Source organism: Leopardus geoffroyi, chromosome B2 (assembly GCF_018350155.1).
Source record: "Leopardus geoffroyi isolate Oge1 chromosome B2, O.geoffroyi_Oge1_pat1.0, whole genome shotgun sequence".
Lineage (NCBI taxonomy): Eukaryota > Metazoa > Chordata > Mammalia > Carnivora > Felidae > Leopardus > Leopardus geoffroyi.
The window spans coordinates 124,702,856-124,728,797 of NC_059332.1; the positions used below are offsets into that span (position 1 = coordinate 124,702,856).

A 25,942-nucleotide genomic window follows, 5' to 3' on the forward strand; every position below is an offset into this window, starting at 1 on the left:
CACAATAAAAGGTTGATGGTGATGATGTTCATGGGTTTCCCACTCTAATAAGATTAGAAAGGGGCCTTTGCATGCTTGTAAGGAACAAATTCTTTGTCCGAATACCAACTGTAAATCGTTATGTTTCGCAGACAATGCAATCATTCATCCTAATCATTATTAGTGAAATGATAGCTTATAGTGGATAATAGACAATTAAATAGTCCCCCCTGCTGGATAACACAGGGATCACAGAGCACTTGACAATGTAAAGTGTATCTGAAAAAGGTTTTTATTTTTATCAATTGGGGTTTTTATGGTTATAAAAGCAATAAATATCACAAACAAAACTGCGTGAATATATAATTTAAAAACAAAAACATGTAGTTGTTTTACTATCTTCTCTAATGGTCACAGCAGCTAACTAATATTTGCTGGGAGTTTACTATGTGCCAGAAAAGTATTCCACATCCCACCTGGTGAGGCATGTCCTCCCATCACCTTCATATAGACCAGAGGACTGGGGCACCAAGAAGTTAAGTAACTTGCTCAAGACTGCACAGTCCCCGAGTGGCAAACCCCCACGTCATCCTAAGCCGTTCGTCACCAGAGCCAGTGCTATTTACAATAACCATTTGTAAGAATTTGGAAAATATTTCTCCAACAGTTTCCTTCTTTCGTCCCTCCTCTTTACCCTTGTAAACATCCCACCCACTACCAATTCTTTCCTGAGCTGTAATGAAACGGTCCCAGAGAAGCTGCCATGACCTCACTAGTCAACCAAAGTGATAACCGTGCAGGTGTAGAACGAGCAAGGCACAGGAAACCAGGCATTCTGAAGTCCACTTCTTGCTGACTCTGTGTTTCACCTCTAATATTTGTCCCATCTCTCCCCTTCCCCTGTTCATGCAAACTTTTAATTGTCTCTCCACTCTCCCTTCCCATTCCTTCCTGTCTATTCTACCCAGTAGTGTGATAGTAAATGTTTAACAATCAACTTTCTGACCAACCCCCCCCCCAATCCTCAACTTGTATCATCTGCCAATTTCCATCATGTAAAACTCCCCCAAAGCTCATATCCAGCTACCCCCTTGATGTCACTGAACACAGAGTTTGAAAGAAATATACATAATCATCTCTCTCACGCTAGTAAAAGCACACCCCTGCGTCTACCGCCAATATCCTGCTAAAACTCTTCCCGCAGAGGTCACCAGTAAGCTCATATTTGCCAAATTCAGTGGCGATCATTAGCCTCTCTGTTCCGTTAGATACTGTGATGTCTCCCTCTGTAAAACTGTCTGCTCTCTGGGCTTCTATGAAGATGTTAAAGCCCAGTACCTACAGATCATCAGGAACACACCTATAGTCAAATGAAGTTAGATTTATTAACTCTGCAGCAAAGGACACTGCACACCACGGGAAAATCTGGGAGTGTCTCAGAGGATGTTAGGAGACCTCAGTCAAAAGATTTAGGCTTGGGGCACCTGGGTGGCTCAGTCGGTTAAGCATCCGACCATTGGTTTCGGCTCAGGTCATGATCTCTCGGTTCTGTGAGTTTGAGCCCCACATCAAGCTCTGCACTGACAGTGTGGAGACTGCTTGGGATGGTCTCTCTCCCTCTCTCTCTGCCTCCCCCCTCCCTCTCAAAATACGTAGATACACTTAAAAAAAAAAATGATTTAGGCTGATGCCAGGTGATTTTGGAGAGGGTTCAGGGATGTGGCTGTTTTGTTCTAAGTTTGTTTTTGTTTTTGTTTTGTTTTGTTTTGTTTTTCACTTTTTTTTCAATATATGAAATTTATTGTCAAATTGGTTTCATGTTTTGTTCTAAGTTATGCTATATCAGGAAGAGTGCTATCTTATTTTGTAGTTGCATGGTGCGTTGTTTTCTGTGTCCAGATGTGAACACGGAGCGGTCTTGTTTTTGTTTTGTTCTATCGTAATGATACAGTGACCTTGTCTGATGTTAACATTCTGTGAGATTACTTATGCTTGACATTGGATCGTCCTGGCCCAGCTACTGGCTGCCAGAACAATCACCAACTGTCAGGGACTGGCTTTTTCTTTCTCTTTCCCCGGGTCACCATGAATCTCTCCCTCCGTCCCTTCCCCTTCTCCCTAATGTGCTTGTCCTCCTCTGACCCTTGCCCTCACCCAAGGTTGGATCCTCTGGGATTCTTTCCTGTGTCACCCTTCGGTTCATTCTAGACATTTTCTTTGTGTTACGTCGTCCACTTTGAGGACTTCAACCCCTATCTCTATATTATTCATGACTTGCAAATATACCCACTTCCTATCTCCGCTTCTGAATTTTATATCCAACTTCCAGTAAGTGGCGCCATCTGGATTCTCCCTCAACCACATTAATCAACCTGTGCTCTTCTCCCTGTAGCCCTTGTACCACCTCTATCATCTTGGTCACCAAAACTAAACCTCCAAGATCATCCTGGACTCTTTCTTTTAGATCTCGTTCAAATGCAGTAACTTAAAAGTTTTGCCAGCCCCCAGACATTCTGCAGTGCAGACTCTCAGCTCCACCCCTCCTCCCCGCTCCCTGCCCTCACTGCCAGGGCTGTGCCCTCCTCCAGTTCTCAACACGCCCCTCTCCCTAGTCCGTCTTCCACAAAAAGACTAAAGTGATCCAGCTAAATGTGGGTCTGACTCTGACATGCTCCTTGATGCAGCCCTCGCTGATTCCCCATCACCTCTGCCATCAGGAATGAGATTCCTAAAAGTAACACACAAATTCTTCTGTGGTCTGGCCCGTTTTGCCTCTCCAACCTCATCTGTCCCCTTTACTCGCTTTCTTATCTTGTCAGTTCTCCTCGACCTGTCACTTCAGGGAAACCTATAACTCTAAAATGCTATGAAAGTATAGATAAATGAAAAAAATTCTGACTCAAAATGGAAAGAATATGTATTTATGTGGAACAGTAGATGGCAGTGGAATACTATTCTTCAGCATAACATTTGCAAGACCTAAAATTGATCAAATACCCATAGAAAAACTAATAGCCAAATAGTAGGATGATTTTTAAAATGTCTCTAGATTTCAGTTAATAGCAATGCGTCCATATTGGTTTCTTAATTAAAGCAAATATGCTATGCTAATGGAAAATGTTAATATAAGGAACACTAGGTGCAGGGGTTTATGGGAACTCTACTATCACAAGTTTTCTATAAAACTGAACTATTCTAAACTATTATTTTTAAATGCCTCTATATTCTTAGTATATAATTTTTCTCATACAAAAAAATAAATATGAAAACCCAAATAACAGTCATTTCCTCACATAAAATTAAATACAAGGGGCGCCTGGGTGGCTCAGTCGGTTAAGCGTCTTACGTCAGCTCAGGTCATGATCTCACAGCTCGTCGGTTCGAGCCCCGCGTCGGGCTCTGTGCTGACAGCTCAGAGCCTGGAGCCTGCTTTGGATTCTATGTCTTCCTCTCTCTCTGCCCCTCCCCCGCTCATGCTCTGTCTCTCTCAAAAATAAATAAGCATTGGGGCGCCTGGGTGGCGCAGTTGGTTAAGCGTCCGACTTCAGCCAGGTCACGATCTCGCGGTCCGTGAGTTCGAGCCCCGCGTCAGGCTCTGGGCTGATGGCTCAGAGCCTGGAGCCTGTTTCCGATTCTGTGTCTCCCTCTCTTTCTGCGCCTCCCCCATTCATGCTCTGTCTCTCTCTGTCCCAAAAATAAATAAACGTTGGAAAAAAAAATTTAAAAAAAAAATAAATAAGCATTAAAAAAATTAAAATTAAATACAAAAAAACCCCATCAATAATTAATCTTTAAGTTTTAAACGTAAGCGTCAGATATTCAGAAATAAAAGCTATTCATTTAACATTTTACTGTCCTGTTGTGATTAGGAATGCATTATTTTCGAAAATCTGAAGAAGACGGGAAGTATAAAGAATACATCACCCACAGACGATTGCTTCTTTCTTTTCAACCACAGTCAATGGCTGCTAATATTTCGACCTTTTGTTTTAGACTTTTTCTCCCCTGGCTCCTAGCAGCCCACATTCTTCTGGTTTCCTCCCACCCTGCTTCAGGCTTCTTCCCTAGCATCTGTATCAAACCAGTGGGGTTCATCAGGATTTGATTCAGGCACCTTCTTCAACCTCTGCATTGTCTCTTTAGATGACCTCCACTATTCCTGTGGCTTAGATGCTATGCTGGAAACTTCCAAGTTTATTTCTGTCCCAGACATCTCTTCTAAGCTTCAAATTGAATCTCTCACAGATAATATCAGACATAAAACAGCCCAAATTGAGCACTTTCATCCCCAAAGTGTATTCTACCCCCTTCTTTGTCTTACCCATATTAATAAATGGTACCAGCATCTTCTGGCTTCTTAGAAGCCATCCTCAAGCCACTTGTCCCATATCCAACCCATCAGAAAATCATTAGCTGCCACCTGTAAAGGTGTATCTCAGATCCACGCAGCTTTTGCAAGTTCATTATCACTGCCCTACTCCAAGCCACCATACTGTAATAGACTACTGTAATAGCTTCCTACTTGATTTTCTAATGTCCATTCTTATCCCCTTAGAGCAGCCAGAGAGATGTTTAAAGATACACAGCACTTTCCTAGTTAAGGTTTTAACAAAACAGCAATGCCCATGACACTTGGATTAAAATTTGCCCGGTCAGCAGCTGGCTGGCCCCTGCCCACCCCTGTTAAAGAATTGATGTGCCTTCGTCTCCTGATAGAACTCTGATACAATTTTTAATTATCGAAAACATAAGAAAGAAAATGTTAAATCCTCATAGTGCTGTCACCTATTCAGAGATAAGCACAGTTAATGTTTTTATATATTTCTTTCTACTTCTACTCTTTCTTTCTACATGGACACACTCCTGCATCTATATGTATGGACAGTATATTATATATATGTCTGTTTTTAGAAGATTAGGATTACACTCTATAATTTTGTAGCCTGGTTTTTTTTTTTCACTTGATAGATAAAATATGAATATTTTGAAGTTTTAATACACATTGCCCTTTACTCTTACCACCAATAAGCACTGACCTGTCCGGCCTTGGCTACCTTTGATGATGCCCCTGTTTGGGTCGGGGGTTTTTTTGTTTTGTTTTTTAAAGTTTTTATGTATTTATTTTGAGAGAGACAGAGAGTGTGAGTGGGGGTGGGGTAGAGGAAGAGGGAGAATCTCAAGCAGGCTCCACGCTGTCAGCGCAGAGCCCGACGTGGGACTCAGACTCATGAACCATGAGATCGTGACCTGAGCCGAAGTCAAGAATTGGTCGCTTAACCAACTGAACCACCCAGGGTTTGGGGAAGATGTTGCCACCAAGTGGTGCTGATGTCACTGCAGTCCACTGTGCCAATGCAGGGCTGTGCCTGGGCCTGTGGGAACAGAGAGGAGGGGGCATCACTCGTGGCCCTGGAGCAGTTGGCACGTTCATTAAGAGTGGGAGACAAGGGCTCGTTTCAAGCCCAGGTATTCTCGGTGACCCACTTCCACCTAAATCCCAATCCCACACCCCTCCCTCGGACCAACATAACAACTTCCCAAAAGGGACGCGTTGATAGCCTTCTGGTGGGTAGGGGCCACGACTATTTGTTTGAAATGCTGGGATCAAAGGCCTCCACCACGTTACAAGTAACCTCCCTTTGAATTCTCACGACCCTCTGCAAGTTAAATTCTGTTAGGCCCGTTTTATTTATTTATTTTTTTTTTTATTAAATTTTTTTTTTCAACGTTTATTTTTTTATTTTTGGGACAGAGAGAGACAGAGCATGAACGGGGGAGGGGCAGAGAGAGAGGGAGACACAGAATCGGAAACAGGCTCCAGGCTCTGAGCCATCAGCCCAGAGCCCGACGCGGGGCTCGAACTCACGGACCGCGAGATCGTGACCTGGCTGAAGTCGGACGCCCAACCGACTGCGCCACCCAGGCGCCCCATGTTAGGCCCGTTTTACAGATGAAGAAAACTGAAATCAAGCTGTTGAGTAAATCATGTTCGCCGCTTTTCTCATGGCTTAGACGCTATGCTGGAAACTTTCAAATGTATTTCTTGTCCAGACTTCTTTAGTAAATAAGGGGGTTCGAGCCCCGATCTACTTGCGCCGTGTCCATACCATGTCCCCTCCACCATAAGTGGTTTCTTAGGGAAGCACAGCATTCTGAACAAACAAGGGAACCGTGTTAATGAAAGGTTACCATGGACACACACTCTGTATAGAAGGAGGTTCAACCTCAACATCATTTCCGAGTTTTGAATGTCATTGAATAAACAGAGAATGAAATAGGGAGCTCGAATCATGTCATCTGGAGCCCAAAATTTAGTTGGAAATAATAAATGCTTACATTTTTTGGCGTCTCAAGGTATGTGGCACTTTTATTTGTACATGATAGGTATTAACTAGTATATTCTCAGAACAATCCTATGAGGTAGGTACAATGATCGCATCCACTCTGGAGATACAGATGCCGAAACAGATGGTTTGAATTACTCGCTTAAGATCACCCAGCAAGTTGGGCTTAGCTGGGATTAAAGCCCAGACCAGCTTTCTCGGTCTAAGGTCTCAGCACCTAACCACCACGAGAATAATAATATTAGCACTTGGGGTGCCCGGGTGGCTCAGTCCGTTAAGCATCCGACTCTTGGTTTCGGCTCAGGTCACGATCTCACGGTTTGTGGGTTGGAGCCTCGCATCAGGCTCTGTGCTGATGGCACAGAACCTGCTTGGGATTCTGTCCGTCTCTCTCTCTCTGCTCCTCTCCTGCTCTCTCTCAAAAATAAATAAATAAACGTTAAAAAAAATATATACTGGCACTTACCATGTGCCAGTGCCTTCTTCAAGCACACATCAGTTTGTCTTATCCTCACAGTATTATGAGCAATGTACAACGACTGCTTCTACATAACAGATGAGGAAACTGAGGCACAGAGAAGCTAAATGACTTTTCCTGGGTATCTCAGCTAGTAAGGGGCAGAGCTGGGCTCAACTCCAGACATTTTACTGCAGAGTCTGCCCAGTGAACTCCTAAAATTCAATTTTAGTGTGCAAATTCTTCAATCTATTGTGATGCAGTTAAAATTTGTAGAGCGTATCCAGTCGTTGGTATATATATTCTAAGACTACTTATCTTTCCAGGGCACCTGGGTGGCTCAGTCGGTTAAGTGTCTGACTTCGGCTCAGGTCACGACCTCACAGTTTGTGAGTTCGAGCCCCGCGTCGGGCTCTGTGCTGATAGCTCAGAACCTGGAGCCTCCTTTGGATTCTTTGTCTCCCTCGTTCTCTGCCCCTTCCCCGCTCACGTTCTCTCTCTCAAAAATAAATAAACATTTAAAAAAAGACTACTTATCTTCCCAAGCCAGTGCCCCAGTGTGCTCTGTCTCTCCCTCTCCCTACCCCCACGCTAGTACAAAGATGGTTTTTGTGCCCCAGGATGATCACTACATTCTAGGGTTATTTCATCCTGGAAAATTTCCAGTAAATATCCAGCTAAGACCTCAATGTGTCAGACATGCTCTTAAAATACACTTTAAAAAAATATACTCACAATATAGAGAAAGGGATGAAAAGCATGGTCCCAGGCTGTGCAGAAAAGGATGAAAAGCAGGCCCCAGGTTATACTGGGGCATGTGAGACGTTCCATTGGTTAAGCAGCAGACTCTTGATTTTATCTCAGGTCATGATCTTGTGGTTTGAGATCTAGCCCCCCATCAGGCTCCACGCTGACAGTGTGCAGAGCCTGCCTCTGATTCTCTCTCCCTCTCTCTCTCTCTCTCTCCCTCTCTGCTCCTCTCTCACTCACGCTCACTCTCTCTCAAAATAAATAAACTTAAAAATTTTTTTTTAAACATAAAGAAATTTTAAAAGTTACACAGACTTTTTTCTTTAGTGAATTGAAGGAACCATCAGTGTTTGGGAGACTTCTTCTATTTAAAAATGCACACACTTCAGTCTGTTTCTGATACGGACATTTTGTTCTATTTGAAATTTTCTGTGAGTTTTTTCCTGTTTACAACTGATCCGTTATGTGAGGCCACCTCAGCCCAGCCCCTAAGGGCTTCTGAGAGACCACTTGGCCTTGTCTCCTCTCCACACGGGTCTCCGCCTTTATCTCTCGAACTGACCTTAAAAACCACCAGAGGAAGTTTTGCACTTCTGTAGTCTTTTAGCATCCACGTAATCTGCCAGGCTCCATATCTCTTGATTTCTGGAAATATAAATGCCAAGTAATAAATTGAGTTGCCTTAGAGATAGAGATTAAAAAGAAAAAAATATATTCTTAAATACATGAATCTTTGGTACTATTTCATATCTCTGTCGAGGACGAAACAGTCATTCCTCACCTCCCGGAATCTGCGTCTGAGTCAGCTGGCATTGCCATGCAGAGAGTGAGGTGACGTGAGCAGCAGTCCAGGGGGCTGTTAATTTATTAATGTTCAATTAGAGAGTGTTGAAAGAACTGTGTTGGCTCTTAGAGCCCACGTAGAATATTAAATAGAATACAAGGATATCTTCAAATCATTTTGACAAATTTGCAGATGGATTTTTCCAAAGATGAAATTAGCAGAATGACATTACTTGTCCATTACTGGATCCTTGTCACTGTTTCCATTCACTGGACTCACATGAAGACTTCCCTAAGTAAAGCAAAATCTATTCATCCTTTTTCTAATCCTAGTGCCCTGTACACACAACTATGCAACACACAAGGTATATGAAATAGAAATGCTTTGTTTTAGTGAACCAGTGATGGATTTCTGGTTTGAGAAATTTAACAAATTGGTGATATGTCATACATGAAATTTATAGAAATCTTCATTTATCCCGTATGATCTTGGCATATAGCCGGAGAATCCTAGAGGTCTTTTAAAAAAATCACTGAAGGGCGTGTGGGTGGCTCAGTTGGCTGAGCATCTGATTCTTGATTTCTGCTGAGGTCATGATCCCAGAGTCATGGGATCGAGCCCTGCATCAGGCTCCATACTGAGCATAGAGCTTGCTTTAGAGTCTCTGTCTCTCCCTCTGCCCCTCCCCCCCCATTCTCTCTCTCCCTAAAATAAAAATTGAAAGAAATCACTGAAATTGCAAATGGTAAACAATAATTATGGGCTTTTTGGATTTTATTTTTTGGTGTTTCCAAGCCACTGTATGAGTCACAAAATAGTTTATAATCGATGCAGCAATTTGTAGTTTAATTATTTTCTTTTAAGACGGTCGCTCTTTTACTTTTTCCAAAGATTTAAAGCAGCGTTTCTTTTAAAAACAGCCATGAGTTCATCAAGCACTTTATCGGGTGGATTTGTGGCAATTAGAAAGAAATATAGACCCCACCTCTGTTTCCTTGGAGTTTACAATTTAATTTGGAGGACAGCTTATACTGGAATATACATGAAAACAAGTAGCATTAAAAAGTATTTATGAGTAAGTGCTCGGTGGAGATATATTGAGTAGACGTTCGGAGGAGAGCTGGAAAGAGAATTATGGGTAGGCAGGTATATTAGTTTTCTGCTGCTCTGTAACAAATTACCGCAAACTTAGTGACTTCAGACAACACCCAGTTGTGAGCTCACAGATGGGTGACTCTGAAGTCCAGGTGGGAACATACTACTATTCAGACCGTTCTCTACTTAGGGTCTCCCAAGGCGAAATCTGGTCGGATGAAGCTCATATGACAGAGCTCCAGACAAAAGTGTGCGGCCACGCACATTCACGGGGTGGGCACAATTCAGTGCTCGGGGACCTCAGCTCTGAGGTTGTCAGGCGGGCCCTCACTATTCCTCAGCCTCGTCCATCTTCAAAGTCGTCCTTCAGAGCAACAGTGCCTTGGCACCTGCTCAGACCTCAATCTCTCTGACTTTTCGTCTGCTGCCAGCTGGAGAAAACTCTGCTTCCAACGGGCTTGGAAGCTGATTAGATCATCCCCGCCCCCCCCCCCCCCCCGATTATCTCCCCTTTGCCATATAAGGCGACACGATCACAGATCACAGGTTCCACCCACACTCACCGGGGAGGATTATCCAAAAATGAAGGTTATTGGGAGCCACTCTTAGAATTTAGGGAACAGTTCACACAGAAGGAGGGACCAGAATGCGCCTTAAAGGAGGGATACGTTCTAGATAAATAAATGTACTAAGAGGTTTAGTCCAGAGAGAAGAGCCATTTATTCATCCAATAGATATTTATATAATATATTAATATCCGATTACTGGGATTAAAATGATGAGCAAAGAAGACGTGATTCCTGGCCCGATGAAGTTTACAGAAGAGCGTGACCACAGACAGATTTGCATGAGCTGTGCTCAGGGACGATGAGCAGTCCACAGTTTGGGGGACAGAAAACATTCCTTTAAAAAGAGAAAGTGTGGGGCACCTGAGTGGCTCAGTCGGTCAAGCATCCGACTTCGGCTCAGGTCATGATCTTGCGGTCTGTGAGTTCGAGCCCCGCGTCGGGCTCTGTGCTGACCGCTCAGATCCTGGAACCTGCTTCGGATTCTGTATTTCCCTCTCTTTCTGCCCGTCCCCTGATCGCTCTCTCTCCCTCTCTCTCAAGTAAATGAACATTAAAAATTTTTTTAAAAAAGAGAGTGTGGAGTTATGTGGTATGTTTGTAAGACAAGGCAGAGCTGTGGACACTTGAAGGTTTTAGGGTGAAGCACGGAATTTTGCGTAAGCAGCCCAGTGGCTTCTGAAAGGAAAAAATAGAGACACGTAACCTTTCTTCTAGAGACCTAAAGCTGCTAAAACCTGCCCAGATGAGCTGGACACCCCTATCCTAAGCCACTGTCAGGTCAGGGAAGGTCAACAAAACCCTGAATTTTAAAACACTGCAAAGACAAGAAAGATGGTCCCTTGGGATGGTCCCCACACTGAATTGCACAGTCAGGGGGATCGGTGGCTCTGCACACATGTGGCGGTGGCACCCAGATCACATCCCACCCAGCCTTCTGTTTGGCAAGCAGGCACCCTGGGACAAGTTGATGTGAACAGGCAGTGTGGGAGCCTGGCTACATTTACATTTGGTGTGGAGCGCACGTGACTGAGCTTAGCACGGAGGGAGAAAATGGCCCTTGACGAACCTCTGTGGCAAGGATGGAGGTCTGCGGAAACAGGTGGAGAAGGTCTCCGCAGGAACGTCCATCCCGCTGCAGTAACTGCATGCAGAGAATGTCCTAAGACTGTCACGGTCCGGCAATGTGTTTTGGTAAATAATGACACTTCTCTAGCCTCAAAGGAATACAGGTCGTAGGCAAATACGCTCAGCATTTGTTTCAGAATTTCCCTGGAAATACAATGAGGTGATGAGCTAATAAGTATCACTTAATGAATGTCCGTGGTGAGTCAAGGGCTGTGAAAAGCAACTCCCTACATGCTCTGCACTCCTTCCTTCTCCAAACCCTAAGACACCATGACTCCCATATTGCAGATAAGGACACTGAGCCTCAGAGAGGTTAAGTAGCACGTCCAAGGTCTCACAGAGAAGAACTGGTAACCAGGACTCTTCTGGGTCTGTTAAGTAAAGCCTCTGGTCTTTTAACTTAAGCACCACTGCCACTTGAGACCATGCTTTATAAAGGATGAAATGTGCATTTTATGATTTCTAATTTTTCAGCTATCTGAAAACTTACGGAACAGCATACGACCTACGTTATTAGCTGCCTTAGTGGCAATGTTGGAGATGAATTTACTGATCGGAGCATAATATAAATAATTTGGGGTGAAAAGGACAATTCCAACTGTCAAGAATGTCACTAAAGAAATGCTGGGACTTAGCCCATTTTGTGTGTTGCAAACACCAGGACCAAAACATCGGACTACTTAGGTAATCTGGGATATAGCTCCTTTGGGGTTCTAGTATGCTGGCTGTCGACTTGAGAATTTCTAGGACCTGAATGACGGCTACCCCATGGTGGTATGAGGACCAGAATGGGTCCAGGATAGAGATCTGAGAAACGTTCCCAGCACTTCCAAAGGGAAAAAGGATTAAAGAGTCAAGATAAGCCAAGAGGCGAAGGGAGGGAGTTAGGAGGAGATGTTTTCTCAGTGTACCTGGTAAGTGATGGCAGAATGGATTTACAGTCCCCTTTTAAGGTTCCCGATGGGACCATCCCCTTAAATGCAGATTCCACACCATATTTAGCTCTGTTCCAAAGTCTCAGAACAGTAGCCTGGATTTCACCCTTCTTGATTGATCTCTGAGCCAACGCAACGGAGAGAATTGGACCGGGAAGTAGCTGGAATTTCAGTCTTGGTTTTGCAGCTAATTCTATGCCTTTGGAAAACACACTAAGTCTCTCTGCAATTCATTTGCCTCATCTGTAAAACACTCTGCTAACACAGAGTTATAAAAATGGAATGTAAGGTGAAATCAATTATCCAGGTAATCTTAGGCTGAAATACTTTCCCCTGAGATATCGAGAAAATTAGGACAAACATGTTGGAGACGATTTCTGAGACGCTTCTAGATGATTACATAAATTTACCTCCATATCTTACATGTTTATGTACAGTCAATGCAGTGACATTTTTGTTGATGGAAATAAGAAACGTGACACCCCACAGACCCATCTCTGAATATTTGGGGAGCCTGTGCCTGTGATGATACTAAGAACGGAGGCCAAATAACATATTCTAAATGTGTAAAAGTTACAAATTAAGACAACAAACGGAAATAAAATATGTTCTATCCTCCTATCTTGACAAATATGCCTTCCTAATTATCTGGAAGGACAGGATTGAATTTAGAAACCATGGAATGTTGATTCCCAACCCACCCCCATGCTGTTCCCACCTCTGCCTCCTTCCTGTATTGCCAACCCCTTGTGTGGCCCAGTGGGCACACCCCATCCCACACACCACGCTCTGGCCAAAGTCCCTGTAAACAGCTGCCCTTGGCTACCACATAGGCCCAAGGGTACACATACCAGAAGCACATTTGGACCTTGGGAAGGTGTACCCAAATTTGGGCTGACTGGACAGGGAATTTAAGAGACATGGGTACTCAGAACACGGTCCAGAGAGGGCCAATGAAAGCAATGGGTGGTCACGTGCCCTTGGATTCTTTATCCCATGTGGAGGGCATCGTCAAGGGATGGCCAGTGTACGGCCCTTGGAAGCCAGGCCAAGGCAGGGACCTCAGGTGCCCTACGTCCGCAAGGCTTTGCAATAGACCTGACCCATCCATCCTGAAGACTGACCTCTAAGTACCTCTCTCTCCTGTGGATGTGGTGGCAACTCCCGGCCACACTCTCTAAAGCCCCATTGCACTCAAGAGGAACATTGTCTGAGAGATTGATGACCCCTGAGCCTGCTTGTGCCCTACGTGCGTCTCTCCATATTTTCTGCCCAAGCATCGGAGGGGCACTGTTACCTAACCTTCCCTTCCCTTGCTTCAGGGAGTCTGTTCTACCACCATTACTGAATCTTGTCTTTTCATTGAGTCTGGGGACATTTTCTGAATTTTGTTTTAAAATTTAAAGCTGTAAATTTATATGCCTGAGAAAGGACTAGAAGGATATAGGATATATGTTAACAATGGTCATTTTGGGGCTGGTAAATTACAGGTATAAAGTGATTTTCAAAATTTTTAAATAATTTTTATTTTCACTTTTGAATTTAAATTTATCTGTATTTTCAAGGATGAATGCATTAATTTTAAGAGAAAGAAACATGAGGGGCACCTGGGTGGGGCAGCCAGTTAAGCATCTGACTCTTGATTTCAGCTCAGGTCATGATCTCACGGTTGTGAGATTGAGCCCCGTGTTGGGCTCCACGCTGCCACGGAGCCTGCTTAAAATTCTCTACCTCCCTCTCCCTCTATTTCTCTCTCTGTCAATAAAAAGAGAGAGAGAAAGAAACACAAGTTATACGATTCCTTCTAGAGATCATTTCGGCGCATAGGAATACACAATACACAATGGTGTGATATGGGACATAAACCTCTGCTTTTGTGACTTAATTTTTTTAATACTTGTAGACACAGTTCTACCTCATTCTCTTTTCATTGTGCATCCGAATTCCATGATATAACATAACCATAATTAAGGCAACCAATCTTCTATTGATGGATATTTAGATTGCGACCAGCTTTTCGCTTTTCATAGGCAATGCCACAACAAACTTCCTCTTGTGTATTTCAGCAAGTATCCACTTGGGATGAATCTCTAGCAGTGGAAATAATGGATCAAAGGTGATATACCAACTGACTGATATTAAAAAATTGCCCTTGAAAAAGGCAGCACCCATTTTCATTTCCACTAAGAGCGTATGAAAATTCTGACACCTGCTTGCCAACATTGCATTTTATAAATGCTCCTCATTTTTGCAAGTCTGATAAGTAAAAAAAAAAAAAATAATAATGGTGTCTCTTGATTTGATTTTCAGCTCATGAGCTGAAGTGGAATGTGCATATTGGGCATTTGTATTTCGTAATAATTTAAAATTAAGAGTGTCCAGCACTGAACTTAGGGTTACAACTACTCAGAGCAGAAAATATGGGGAAGGAATCATGTCTTCCTTCTCTGAATCCATATTCCATGCCCAAGCACTCGATTTATTTGGTGATTACTTCTTATAAGATTTACATGCCTCTACAACATGACCGTGAGCCCCTTGGTAAAAATGACTTCGCCCGCCGCCTTAAGTTTGTGTGTAGTAAAACGTAACAGAAACAGAACTGGGTGTAACCTCACCAGGCAAGACTCGTTTGCTTATAATAACACCTAAACTCTTTTCTGAGAGCTAAAAGCCTCTCCTGATCTGGCCTTTGCTAATCCTACCTCTCCTCTCTCCTGGTCTCCTCCTGTCCCTCCAACCCCCTACTTCTCTGTCCCAAAGCCCTCACAGTTACTATTCCCTCTGCCTGGAACACACCTCCCTATGTTCACATGCCCAGCACACTCTCGTCTCTCAGGCTCCAGTCCATTCCCCCTCTTCACTATGCACCTTCCCTCAGTCCCCGTTTCTTTCATTTAACATGGTCACGCTCAGACTCAGTGATTTGCTGGAATGAATCACGGGACTCAAGGAGTTTTGGTTTTTTTTTAATTTTATTTTAGAGAAAGAGAGTGTACTCGAGTGGGGGAGAGGGGCACAGAGAGAGAGAGAGAGAGAGAGAGAGAGTCTCAAGCAGGCTCCATGCTGGGCTCCATCCTGTGACCCTGGGCTCATGACCTGAGCCAAAATCAAAAATTGGATGCACAACTGACTGAGCCACCCGGGTGCCCTTCGAGGAGTTGTTTTATTCATGGTTGTAGTTTATTACAGTGAAAGGATACGGATCTATATCAGCAAAGGGAGATAGCTGAGGGGCAAAGTCAAGGAGAAACCAGGCGCATGCCTTCAGGTGTACCTTCCAGTGGGAACACAAGGACATGCCCTTAATAGTCCCGGCAACAACGCGTGCCGGTATGTGTGAGTATGGCGAGCCAGGGAAGTGCGCTGAGTTTTGGTGTCCAGGGTTTTTATTACAGACCCGTCTCATAGGCTCATATTACCCACGTGACTAACCTTGTAATTCAGTTTCCGGCCCTGCCGTGCTCAAACTGACACAGCACAAACCAAGTGAAAACACTCTTATGAGGCAAGGTATTCTAAGGGCTCAATGGTTACCTCCTACGAGCTGATCAAGGGTCAGTCTTGCGGAAGACAGGCCTTTTTTGGAAGGTGCAGGGTTTGAACAACCTGGGCCTGCTGAGCTAAACACAGTTTGAAATGTCTTGTTTATTCATTCATTCTTTGTGGATTATTTCCCTCCTTAGAAGATGGTTCCATGAAGGCAGAAAGACCTTGTCTTGTGTCTCCAATGCTACACACGTGGAAATCAGCCCAGGGCCAGACATTCAGTAGAAATTTGGTGACGGAATCACTGAATAAGTGAAACGTTTGGGGAAGTATTTGCCATAAGTTCCTCTTAACCACTGCTTCTCAAAGGAATTTTGTCACTCTTGTACACCTCGAGAGCTTGGAAGAAATTTGTGAAACGTGACATTTTCACAGAGGAAAACAACCCTCCACAGTTAAATCTTTATTAGCACGCAATTCCAAGCATACCTTCAAGCAATTTTTAAATTTCATAATTATTTGACTTGGCATGAGAATTCTATCTAAATATGTCAGAGGCTTGAAAAATAATTTTGGCTTTGTAATGAATCTCACTTTATTGCAGAGGCTGCCTACTCTCAAATGATAGTAATAATTCTACTATAATGTTTCCTGAAACATTTATGAATTCCTTTAACTTACATTTCAGTGGCATCTGAATCTTTTGAACTTCCTGATGCGGAAATATCTTTTTATCTAACGTCATAATTTTTTGCAGTGCATTCCAGTGGAGTAAAAAAAAAATCCTTCAATAAATGAAACAAGTTTTCAACATAGAGCATTTCTGCCTTTCTGAGGGGTGGGAGAGTGTTTTATGATTACATTACCTGATACTTAGCTCTTGCCATCTGCTCTGCCCACAAATTATACATGACGGGTGAATAACTCACAAACATGCAAGAGATAAAAATGATTTAAGATCCCTGTATCTGTTTCTTTCATTAAAAAATGCCGTTAAGAAGACATTATTATTCATGATTATTCATGATTCAGGCACAAATTATAAAGCGAACTGGTCATACACGACAGACCAATTTATTTCCTGGACTAAAGATTTCTTCATGCTCACGGGACACCGGAGAATGACTGCATTTAAATGTCGGTAGCATCTTCTGCGTTAAGGCACAACAGAAAGTGAATTATTTAAGGGCTGGTGCTTGTGGCAGGGTTGGTGACACAGATAAATAGTTCTGACTGCATTCACTTTGTGGGAATCTGTGTTTTGAGATGAAACCGGAAGGGGGCGGGAGAAGGAGAGTGGGAACTGAGGATCCATGCATCTAAGAAGATCTGCACGATCAGAATAATAATAAATCCTGCCGTAGTGAAAATAAATCCTACTGTGGCAACGAATTGAAGCCCTGACTAAAGCCAAGTCTCATGAGAGTCGCACTGTTCTTGTTGAAGCAAGTGTAGGTCCCTTGCTTTTGGAAAGAGGGTTGCTGTACCCTGCTAAGTCAAATACGGGTACAAGGGACTCTCTGCTGACCCTATACTTCGGTAATAATAAGAATCACCCGGGGGCTTATTAAAATCACGACTTCCTAAGCTGCGTGCCTATAGAATATTTGTTAAGGGAGGCGTGTGTAAAATTTATTTTCTAAACGGTAAGCTGGGCCAGCAGGAAACGTCCTGGACAAACTGGGCCATATGGTCATCGACAGCAGGCCTGGGTGTATATTTACCAAGAACTCCCCGTGATTCATGTGAGGAGGGAACGGGAATCCTCCTGAGAGAATAAGCCTCCCTCTATCCCTCAGGACCTACAGCACTTCTAGGAAGAGCTTCTGCCTGGAGGGAACCACCTGCCATGTAACAAGGAAGGGCCTTTCAGATAGAGCCACCAAATGTCCCAGTTTGCCTGGAACTGAAAGGATTCCCAGGACACAGGACTTTTAGCGCTAAAACCAAGTCCTGGGCAAACAGGGGTGTGTTGGTCACCCTATCACAGGGAACCAGGCAAAGTAGCAAAGTAGCTTTTCCAGAGCCTCGGAATGAGAACTGAGAACTCTCACAGGAGCAGAAGAGCATTTCCATCCAAAGGGAGAAAAGTACGCCAGAATCCCTGCCTTTTTGAGTGTTTATATTAGTTTCCTAGGGCTATCATAACAAAACTGGAGCTTGAAATGACAGAAATCCTCTCACAGTTCTGGAAGCTGAAAGTCTGAAATCGAGGTGTTGGCAGGGCCATCCGAAGGCTCCAGAACAAAATTCTTCTTAGCCTTCTCCCAGCTTCTGGTGGCCAAGAAGTCTGGGACTGCGGATAGCCACCAGAAGCTAGGAGCTCTGCACCCATTGTCACATGACCATCTCCCCTGTGGGATGTGTGTGTGTGTGTGTGTGTGCGCGCGCGCGCGTCCAAGTCTCCCTCTCTTTTCTCTTGTAAAGACACCAATCATTGGATTTAGGACCCTCTGGAATCAAGTATGACCTCATCTTAACTGCAGAGATCCTATTTTTAAGTAAGGGCTCATTCTGGCCTCTAGTGAATGTAGATGGTGGGGTAGGAGGTGGGGGAACTTCTTAAACTCAGTCCGGCATATAAGTTACATTAATGGGAAAAAGAACTAATTATTTTCAGAGATGGTTCCTGCCGTCCCTTTTGTTTGGAGACGCCTCTACCTAGAGTTCCTACTCAAAGAGATTTACTTGCCTACCCAGAGGTCCACATTTAGCATTTCCCATCATAAGCTCAAAACCCTGAAAAGACCAACATCGCTCCCAACACACAAAGCTGGAGGCAACCTGGCAGCGGTGTCACCATCTGAAATGTTGAATTATGTTTCTTGGCAACACTCTGCCTTTACAGAGTTTTGCTCTTAGGTCGTCGAACATGAACGAAGAAGTGTATACTGAACAGGAAGGCAACTGAGTTTTTTCGCATACCTTTTTGGAGTTTGAGAGGGGAAAAAATAGAATGCAGCTAACATTTATTAAGCATTCAACTCAACTAAGTACTTCTCATGTGTTATTTCATCTGTCTTCACAATAATTGTGTGATACGCATTAGTAGATCACTCTTCTTTCCGCAAGGTTGTTCTAAGAGAAGCCGGGCCTCAGTTCTTATGAACTCATTTATTCCCAAGACTTCTGCAGAGGTGAGCAGGGATTGGTCCGTTTAGAAGCTTAGACGAGCAGAGCTTAGTAAAACATTGAAGTGAAGGTATTTGGTGGGCTTGCTTCCCTAAGTAATAACAAAGCTGTCTTCCATTCATTACTGGAAACACTATCCTCTTACTGCAAGCCTCAGTGAGTCTGTTAGCTCTCCTCTCCTGTTGGGCCATCACTTATCTGTGAACAAGACTGTCCCCAGAGAGGGGTGAGAATGGGGTGTGGAGACTAAGGAGGAGAGAGGTCACTGGAGAAAGAATTGGGAGGGAAGGCAGGGCTACACCTGTACAAGTTTGAGACATCATGCAGAGCGCTAGGCCGTCCTGTGCGCATGCGCCTGAGGAAAGCGCCATAGACCGCACAACTCGGGGGTAAAAGTCGTCGAGCTCTTGTTACAGCTCTTTGGCCCCAGGCTCTAGGTGTGGTGGCAGCTCTCAGCCAATACAGACTGCAGAAGCAGGGATTTCCGCCCCTGCCTCGATCCCCAGCGGCGAGAGCAGGCGCCATCACCATCCTCAATAGTTTCTCAATGATCTAGACAACACGGGGTCTTTACAGCACGGTGCACCTTGCAAAGCTTACTGAATGAAGTAGGTGTATACTTCCTTTTAAACTTTCAAACGGTTTAGGGGCACCTGGGTGGCGCAGTCGGTTAAGCGTCCGACTTCAGCCAGGTCACGATCTCGCGGTCGGTGAGTTCGAGCCCCGCGTCGGGCTCTGGGCTGATGGCTCAGAGCCTGGAGCCTGCTTAGGATTCTGTGTCTCCCTCTCTCTCTGCCCCTCCCCCGTTCATGCTCTGTGTCTCTCTGCCCCAAAAATAAATAAACGTTGAAAAAAAATAAATAAATAAACTTTCAAACGGTTTAGAGTTGATCCAAGACTTCAAAAGATACTTTCTTTAATGTATGGATGAAAGTGGTCACTAAGTCACCGTCAAGTTAACTTCTTAGAAGGATATTATAATAGTTCATTCTGACATTTCTTCATGTGACAAGAAAAATAGATCGTTTGAGGCACTTGTAATCTTCTTTTTTTTTTTTTTCCTATATACGAACCAAGTCATGGTTTTCGGGATTTAATTTAAGGTTGTTTAAGTTGAAGTTAAGAGGGTTTCAAATATACCTGAGAAATAGACATATAATATCCTAAGGACTTTTCTGTTTTCTCAGATGTGGCAATAAATTTCCTCCGTAAATATTTTTTTTGAAGGAAGGACCACGCACACAGGTGAATTTTACGAACTTCGGATCCTGCATACCGTATAGTAAATATTTAGAAAATGACAAGGTAAGATCACTGGTTCAAAAAGTCAAGATTTCTAGGTTCTCAAACTCTCTTGTCACTAGCTGTGTAAACTAAAACTTCTGTAACATCTTTGTGCCTTACAAATCTCTTCTGTAAAATAAATATATTCAGTGAAGCTAGTCATTTTTTTTTTCAAAGTGTGCCTCCTAGCCCCCACACCCCAGCTGAGCTTTCGTTCTGACTTCTCATTCATTCTTACTAGGAATTGCAAGAGATTAATAAACAACGCTATCTTCATACCTTGTTGGGTTTGTAAACAATCGAGTGACCAGTGCAGGAAGCAGACAGATGGAGGGCAAAAGCGGGTTTTGATTGCTGATAGTAATCAGTATCAGTGAAAGTAGCTTTCATGAGCCACAGCAGAGGGCCTCATATGCTTGTCACCTAAGTCAGTGGTCACGGGGCCACTTGGGGCCTTATTAGATGGAGGGACAGAGAAGGAATGCGTCCTGCAGAGGGGCTGGATCCAAAGGAACAGAAGCCCAAAGAGGCTGAGCCAAAACGGGGCAGTTTCCACCCCTATTTCCTCCTCCCGGGAGATTGTAGTAATGATTGTATTATGCTGTAAATGAAAAGTCAGTAAATTTTACACATTAAGGGGGTAAGTTGTGTGGCATCTCAGGAAAGCTATTATTAAAAAATAAATTTTATAAAGTACACAATCAAATTTTATTAATTGCTTCAAATGAAATTAATTGAAAAACATAAGTTACGCAAATTCAGCCAAGAAGAAATCATCTGAAGAGCCCCATGTTTATTAAAAAATTATATTTATAGTTACAAACTCTTCTACAGACAAAAGACCAGGCTCAGATGAACTTAATAGTGAATGCAACTAAACATTTGAGAAGAAATAATATCAATTCTTCATAAACTTCTCTAGAAAGGCGAGGAGAAAGGGATACTTTCCAACTCATTTTATGAGGCCAGCAATGCCAGGATACAAATCCAGAGAAGACATTTCAAGAAGAGAAAATGACAGACCAATGTCTCTTAAATATATATAGACACAAAAATTCTTGGGGCGCCTGGGTGGCGCAGTCGGTTGAGCGTCCGACTTCAGCCAGGTCACGATCTCGCGGTCCGTGAGTTCGAGCCCCGCATCAGGCTCTGGGCTGATGGCTCGGAGCCTGGAGCCTGTTTCCGATTCTGTGTCTCCCTCTCTCTCTGCCCCTCCCCCGTTCATGCTCTGTCTCTCTCTCTGTCCCAAAAATAGATAAACGTTGAAAAAAAAAAATTTAAAAAAAAAATAAATAAAAAAAATAAAAAAAAATTCTTAACAGAATATTAACAAATCAAATTGAACAATACATAAAAAGGATATTACATCACAACCAAATGAGATTTATCCCAAGAATGCAAGATTGATTTCATATTTGAAGATCAATGTAATATCTTATACTAAAAGCTAAGAAAAAAAATATATATATATATATAATTATTTCAATAAGTGTGAATAAAGCATTGGGAAAAAATTGAATGCTCATTTATGATAAAAAAGCTTCAAAAATATTCGGAACAGGGGTGCTTGGTTGGCTGAGTGGATGGAGCATGTGACTCTTAATCTCAGGGACAGGAGTTCAAGCCCCATGTTGGGCATAGAGTTTACTTTAAAAAATAATTAAACTAAATTTAAAAATATATATTAGGAACAGAAGGGAACTTCCTCAAACCAGTAAAGGGCATCTACAAAAAACCTTCAACTAACATCATGGTGAATAGTGAAAGACTGAATGTATTACCTCTAAGATGAAGAAAAAGGCAAGATGTCAATTCTTACCATTTTATGTGTTTAATTTTGAACCTGTAGCTTAAACACCTTTTCAAAGGTTTGTTGGTCATTTGTGTTTCTTCTCATATGATCTCATTTTCTCCTTTCTTGTCCAATTTTCTCTGGTGTTACTCCTTTTCTTACCCATGTAACACCCCATTATTAGAGATATTCAACTGTTGTACATATTGCAAATTTTTTTTCAATTTGTCATATATTTTTTATCATTTTTTGATCATTTGATCTTTATTATTTTCTTTTTTTTTATTTTTTTTTATTTAACGTTTACTTGTTTTTGAGACAGAGAAAGACAGAGCATGAACGGGGGAGGGTCAGAGAGAGAGGGAGACACAGAATCCGAAGCAGGCTCCAGGCTCTGAGCTGTCAGCACAGAGCCCAACGCAAGACCGTGAGATCATGACCTGAGCCGAAGTCAGACACTTAACCGAATGACCCACTCGGGCACCCCAGATCTTTATTATTTTCTATAGAAGTAAACATTTTTATGAAGTCTAAACATCATAAATTATTGCCTAAAATTTTAAATTTGGAAATGAACCCAGAGACATCACAAAAGATTTCATTGGAGTTAACAGTCAATAAGAATCTTTATCCCAAAAATCCATATTTTAAAATTTTATTTATTGGTTTTGAGAGAGTGATAGTGGAGGAGAGGTGCGGAGAGAGAGGGAGAGAGAGAGAGAGAGAGAGAGAGAGAGAACCCCAAGCAGGCTCTGTGCTGCCAGCCCAGAACCCAATGCAGGGCTCAATTTCACAAACTATGAGACCATGACCTGAACCAAAACCAAGAGTCATTTAACCAACTGAGCCACCCAGGCACCCCAGGAATCCATATTTTTAAAATCTTCTCTGCATAGGTAGAAAAAAAAGAGCTCACCTCCATGAAAGCATGGACGGATAACCTTGTACACAAGAAGGTGAAGCAGTTGAATTTTCATGAGAAATGTCAACTTGCCTTTTTTTCACATGGTGTTTAATCTATATGGGTAACTTTCCAATAAATAAGTTAGAAGTCTCTCATTTTTCCAGATCAGAGACTCACCAAAGTCCTCCGAATCCAATTATCTGCTCTACTCATGTCAAATGCGGTATTTGAGAGAAGTGGTACAATATCCCTCAGTAGAGGGGGTGAGGGCACGGGTGAAATAGGTGAATTCGATTAAGAGGTACAAATGTCTACATATAAAGTCAGTAAGTCACAGAGATGAAAAGTACAACATAGGGAATACAGTGAATCATATTGTAGTAAATTTGTATGGTGACAGGTAATTTTTAAGAGAATGAAATGTTTAAAAACTACTGTATGACATCTTCTGACTTACAGTAATACTTACAAATAAATGACTCCTACCATGTGCCCACAAATCCTCTCCTGTCACTAATATCCCCTTCTCTAGGGACCTTCCCCCATCATTGACACCCTCATCCATGGAATCTTTCCCTACCATTGCTGGGGAGACCACCGGGAATTCCTATTTGGGGCCTCTTCGGCCAATGGCACCTCTATGCATTCCTCCCTATGGACAAAACCATCAGGACTCGAGGGGTCTCAGGACTCAAGAGTCTTAGGGCTTAGGATTAAGAGTATAAGGTGGCAGTCACGTCTGTCTTTCTGGGACTACTAGGCACTACACTTAGGAATATTTCATCCTCATGATGGATTAAATAAGATTTTGAGAGTGTGAGAATGTTGCCACTACTTACAACAGTTCCAAGCACAGACCTAACAAAATACTTTTTGGGTTATAAGCCATTCATCGGTTGGGGTTACCTGTAGAGTGACCATTAATAGTAATAATAATTTGATTTTTATTTTCATTTGATAAAGTATTAAATCAAATGTATATTTTATCTTTAACATTAAAGCCCCATCCAATTGTAAAGATGAAAAAGAAAGTGTTCCTTTCTGGGCATGCCTGCAGCAAACTCAAGGTACCTCCCAGCCATAATGGTAAGCAGAATTTCTTTCCCCTCCAAACACATTGCTTGTTCATTCCCTTCTCCATTTATTTGCGTGGTAAAGCCATAAGCTTCTGAGGGACGTGACCTGTGCTTGTAAAACAATATCTGTAATAGTCCCAGTAAAGCAAAAAAACAAAAAACAAAAAACAAACCAACAAAAAACTGAGTCACAGAAGAGAAATGTTCAGCCTTCCTCCCTTCTGAATCTCCTCAAAACTCACTTCAAGGTTCGTTGAAACAACGTTTTTGCAGCACAAATTTGCAAGTGTGACAGAGGCAGATCAGAGTATTGCTCTAGAGAACATCCCTGCAGGGTGTTAGTATCTAACACACAGTTGTCATTTCCTTCCACTTCTAGCACCGGAAGTGTCTTCTTTAGACAGCGGCCCGGAATTAGGACTCTTGCCTTTCAGAACCTGTCCTCCCCCCACCAGCCAGTCAGCTCAGCCAGCCACTCGGAGTGCACGCCCTGTGTGACCATTGGTCAGGGACCCCCGGAGTCTACACTGAGCCGGAGCAGAGCGTGGGGGAGTTGTAATCTGGAGTAGCACTTGCTGGGCAAGTTCCTCCAGGTCAGGTGTGTCTGGTTGATTGCAGTTCTCTTTCCCATTCCCTCTGCCCCGCCCCCAGGTCAGAACCTTTGGAGATTAGAGAGGTGAAGTCCATTTTGCTTCGTTTTCTTTTTTTATTCAGGTTTTAACTTCAATTTCAGTGTAGTTAACATAGAGGGTTAAATTCGTTTCGGGTGTACAGTATAGTGATTCAGCAATTCTGTACGTTTCTCAGTGCTCCTCATGATAAGTATATTCCTAATTCCTATCACCTATTTCACCCATGCCCCCCACCCCCCAAACTCCCCTCTGGTAATCATTAGTTTATTCTCTATGGTTAACCGTCTGTTCCTTGGTTTGTTGCTCTCTTTTTTCTTTGCTTGTTTCTTTTGTTTCTTAAATTCCACATATGAGTGACAGAGCCTGACACGGGGCTTGAATCTACGGATCTCAAGATCACGACCTGAACCAAAGTCGGATGCTTGACTGAGCCACCCAGGTGCCCAGAGCATGAATCTGAAGCAGGCTCCAGGCTCTAAGCTGGCAGCACAGAGCCCGACGCAGGACTTGAACTCACAAACCGTGAGATCATGACCTGAGCCGAAGTCGGACGCTTTACCGACTGAGCCACCCAGGCGCCCCGAGTTTATTTTTATGTATGACGTAGGAAAGCGGTGCAGTTTCATTCTTTTGCATATTGATGTCCAGTTAAATCCACCTGGTACAGAGTGTCATTCAAAGCCACCGTTTCTTTATTCATTTTCTGTTTGGATAATCTGTCCATTGATGTAAGTAGGGTGTTAATGTACCAACTATTACTGTATTACTATAGATTATTTCTCTATGTTTGTCACTAACTGTTTTATGTATTTGGGTGCCTCTGTGTTGGGTGCATAAATATTTACAGTTGTTACATCTTCTTGTTGGATTATCCCCTTTATTATTATATAGTGTCCTTCTTTGTCTCTTGTTACAGTCTTTGTTTTAAAGTCTAGTTTGTCTGATACAAGTATTACTTCTCCAGCTTTCTTTTGATAACCACTTGCTTGATAAATGTTTCTCCATCCCCTCACTTTCAAGTTGTGGGTATCTTTAGGTCTGAAAAGGAGTCTCTTGCAGGCAATACATAGATGGATCTTGTTTTGTTTTGGTTTGGTTTAATCCACTCTGTCTCTCTATGTCTTTTAATTGGAGCGTTTAGTCCATTTACATTAAAAGTAGGGGCGCCTGGGTGGCTCAGTCGGTTGAGCGTCCGACTTCAGCTCAGGTCGTGATCTCGGGGTCTGTGGGTTCGAGCCCCGTGTCGGACTCTGTGCTGACAGCTCGGAGCCTGGAGCCTGTTTCAGATTCTGTGTCTCCCTCTCTCTGACCTTCCCCGTTCATGCTCTGTCTCTCTGTGTCTCGAAAATAAATAAAAGTTAAAAAAAATTTACATCAAAAGTAATTATTGATGGATATGTATTTATTGTTATTTTGTTATTTGTTTTTGGTGGTTTTTGTAGTTTTTCTCTGATCCTTTTTTTTGTTACTTTCTTTCATGGTTTGTTAGCTTTCTTTAGTGATACACTCGGATTCCTTACTGTTTATTCTTTGCATATCTATTGCTGGTTTTTAATTTGTGGCTACCATTAGGTCTGTTATATAACATCTCCTGC

General features: G+C 42.8%; 1 long non-coding RNA gene across 1 annotated transcript; it reads left to right on the forward strand.

Annotated features, from left to right (window-relative positions):
- Positions 1–4,957: 4,957 nt before the first annotated feature.
- Positions 4,958–25,094, forward strand: LOC123609830. The gene is made up of 3 exons (XR_006717981.1): positions 4,958–4,968; positions 12,010–12,017; positions 24,996–25,094. It is a non-coding gene; the product is annotated as an uncharacterized LOC123609830 (long non-coding RNA).
- Positions 25,095–25,942: the final 848 nt, after the last annotated feature.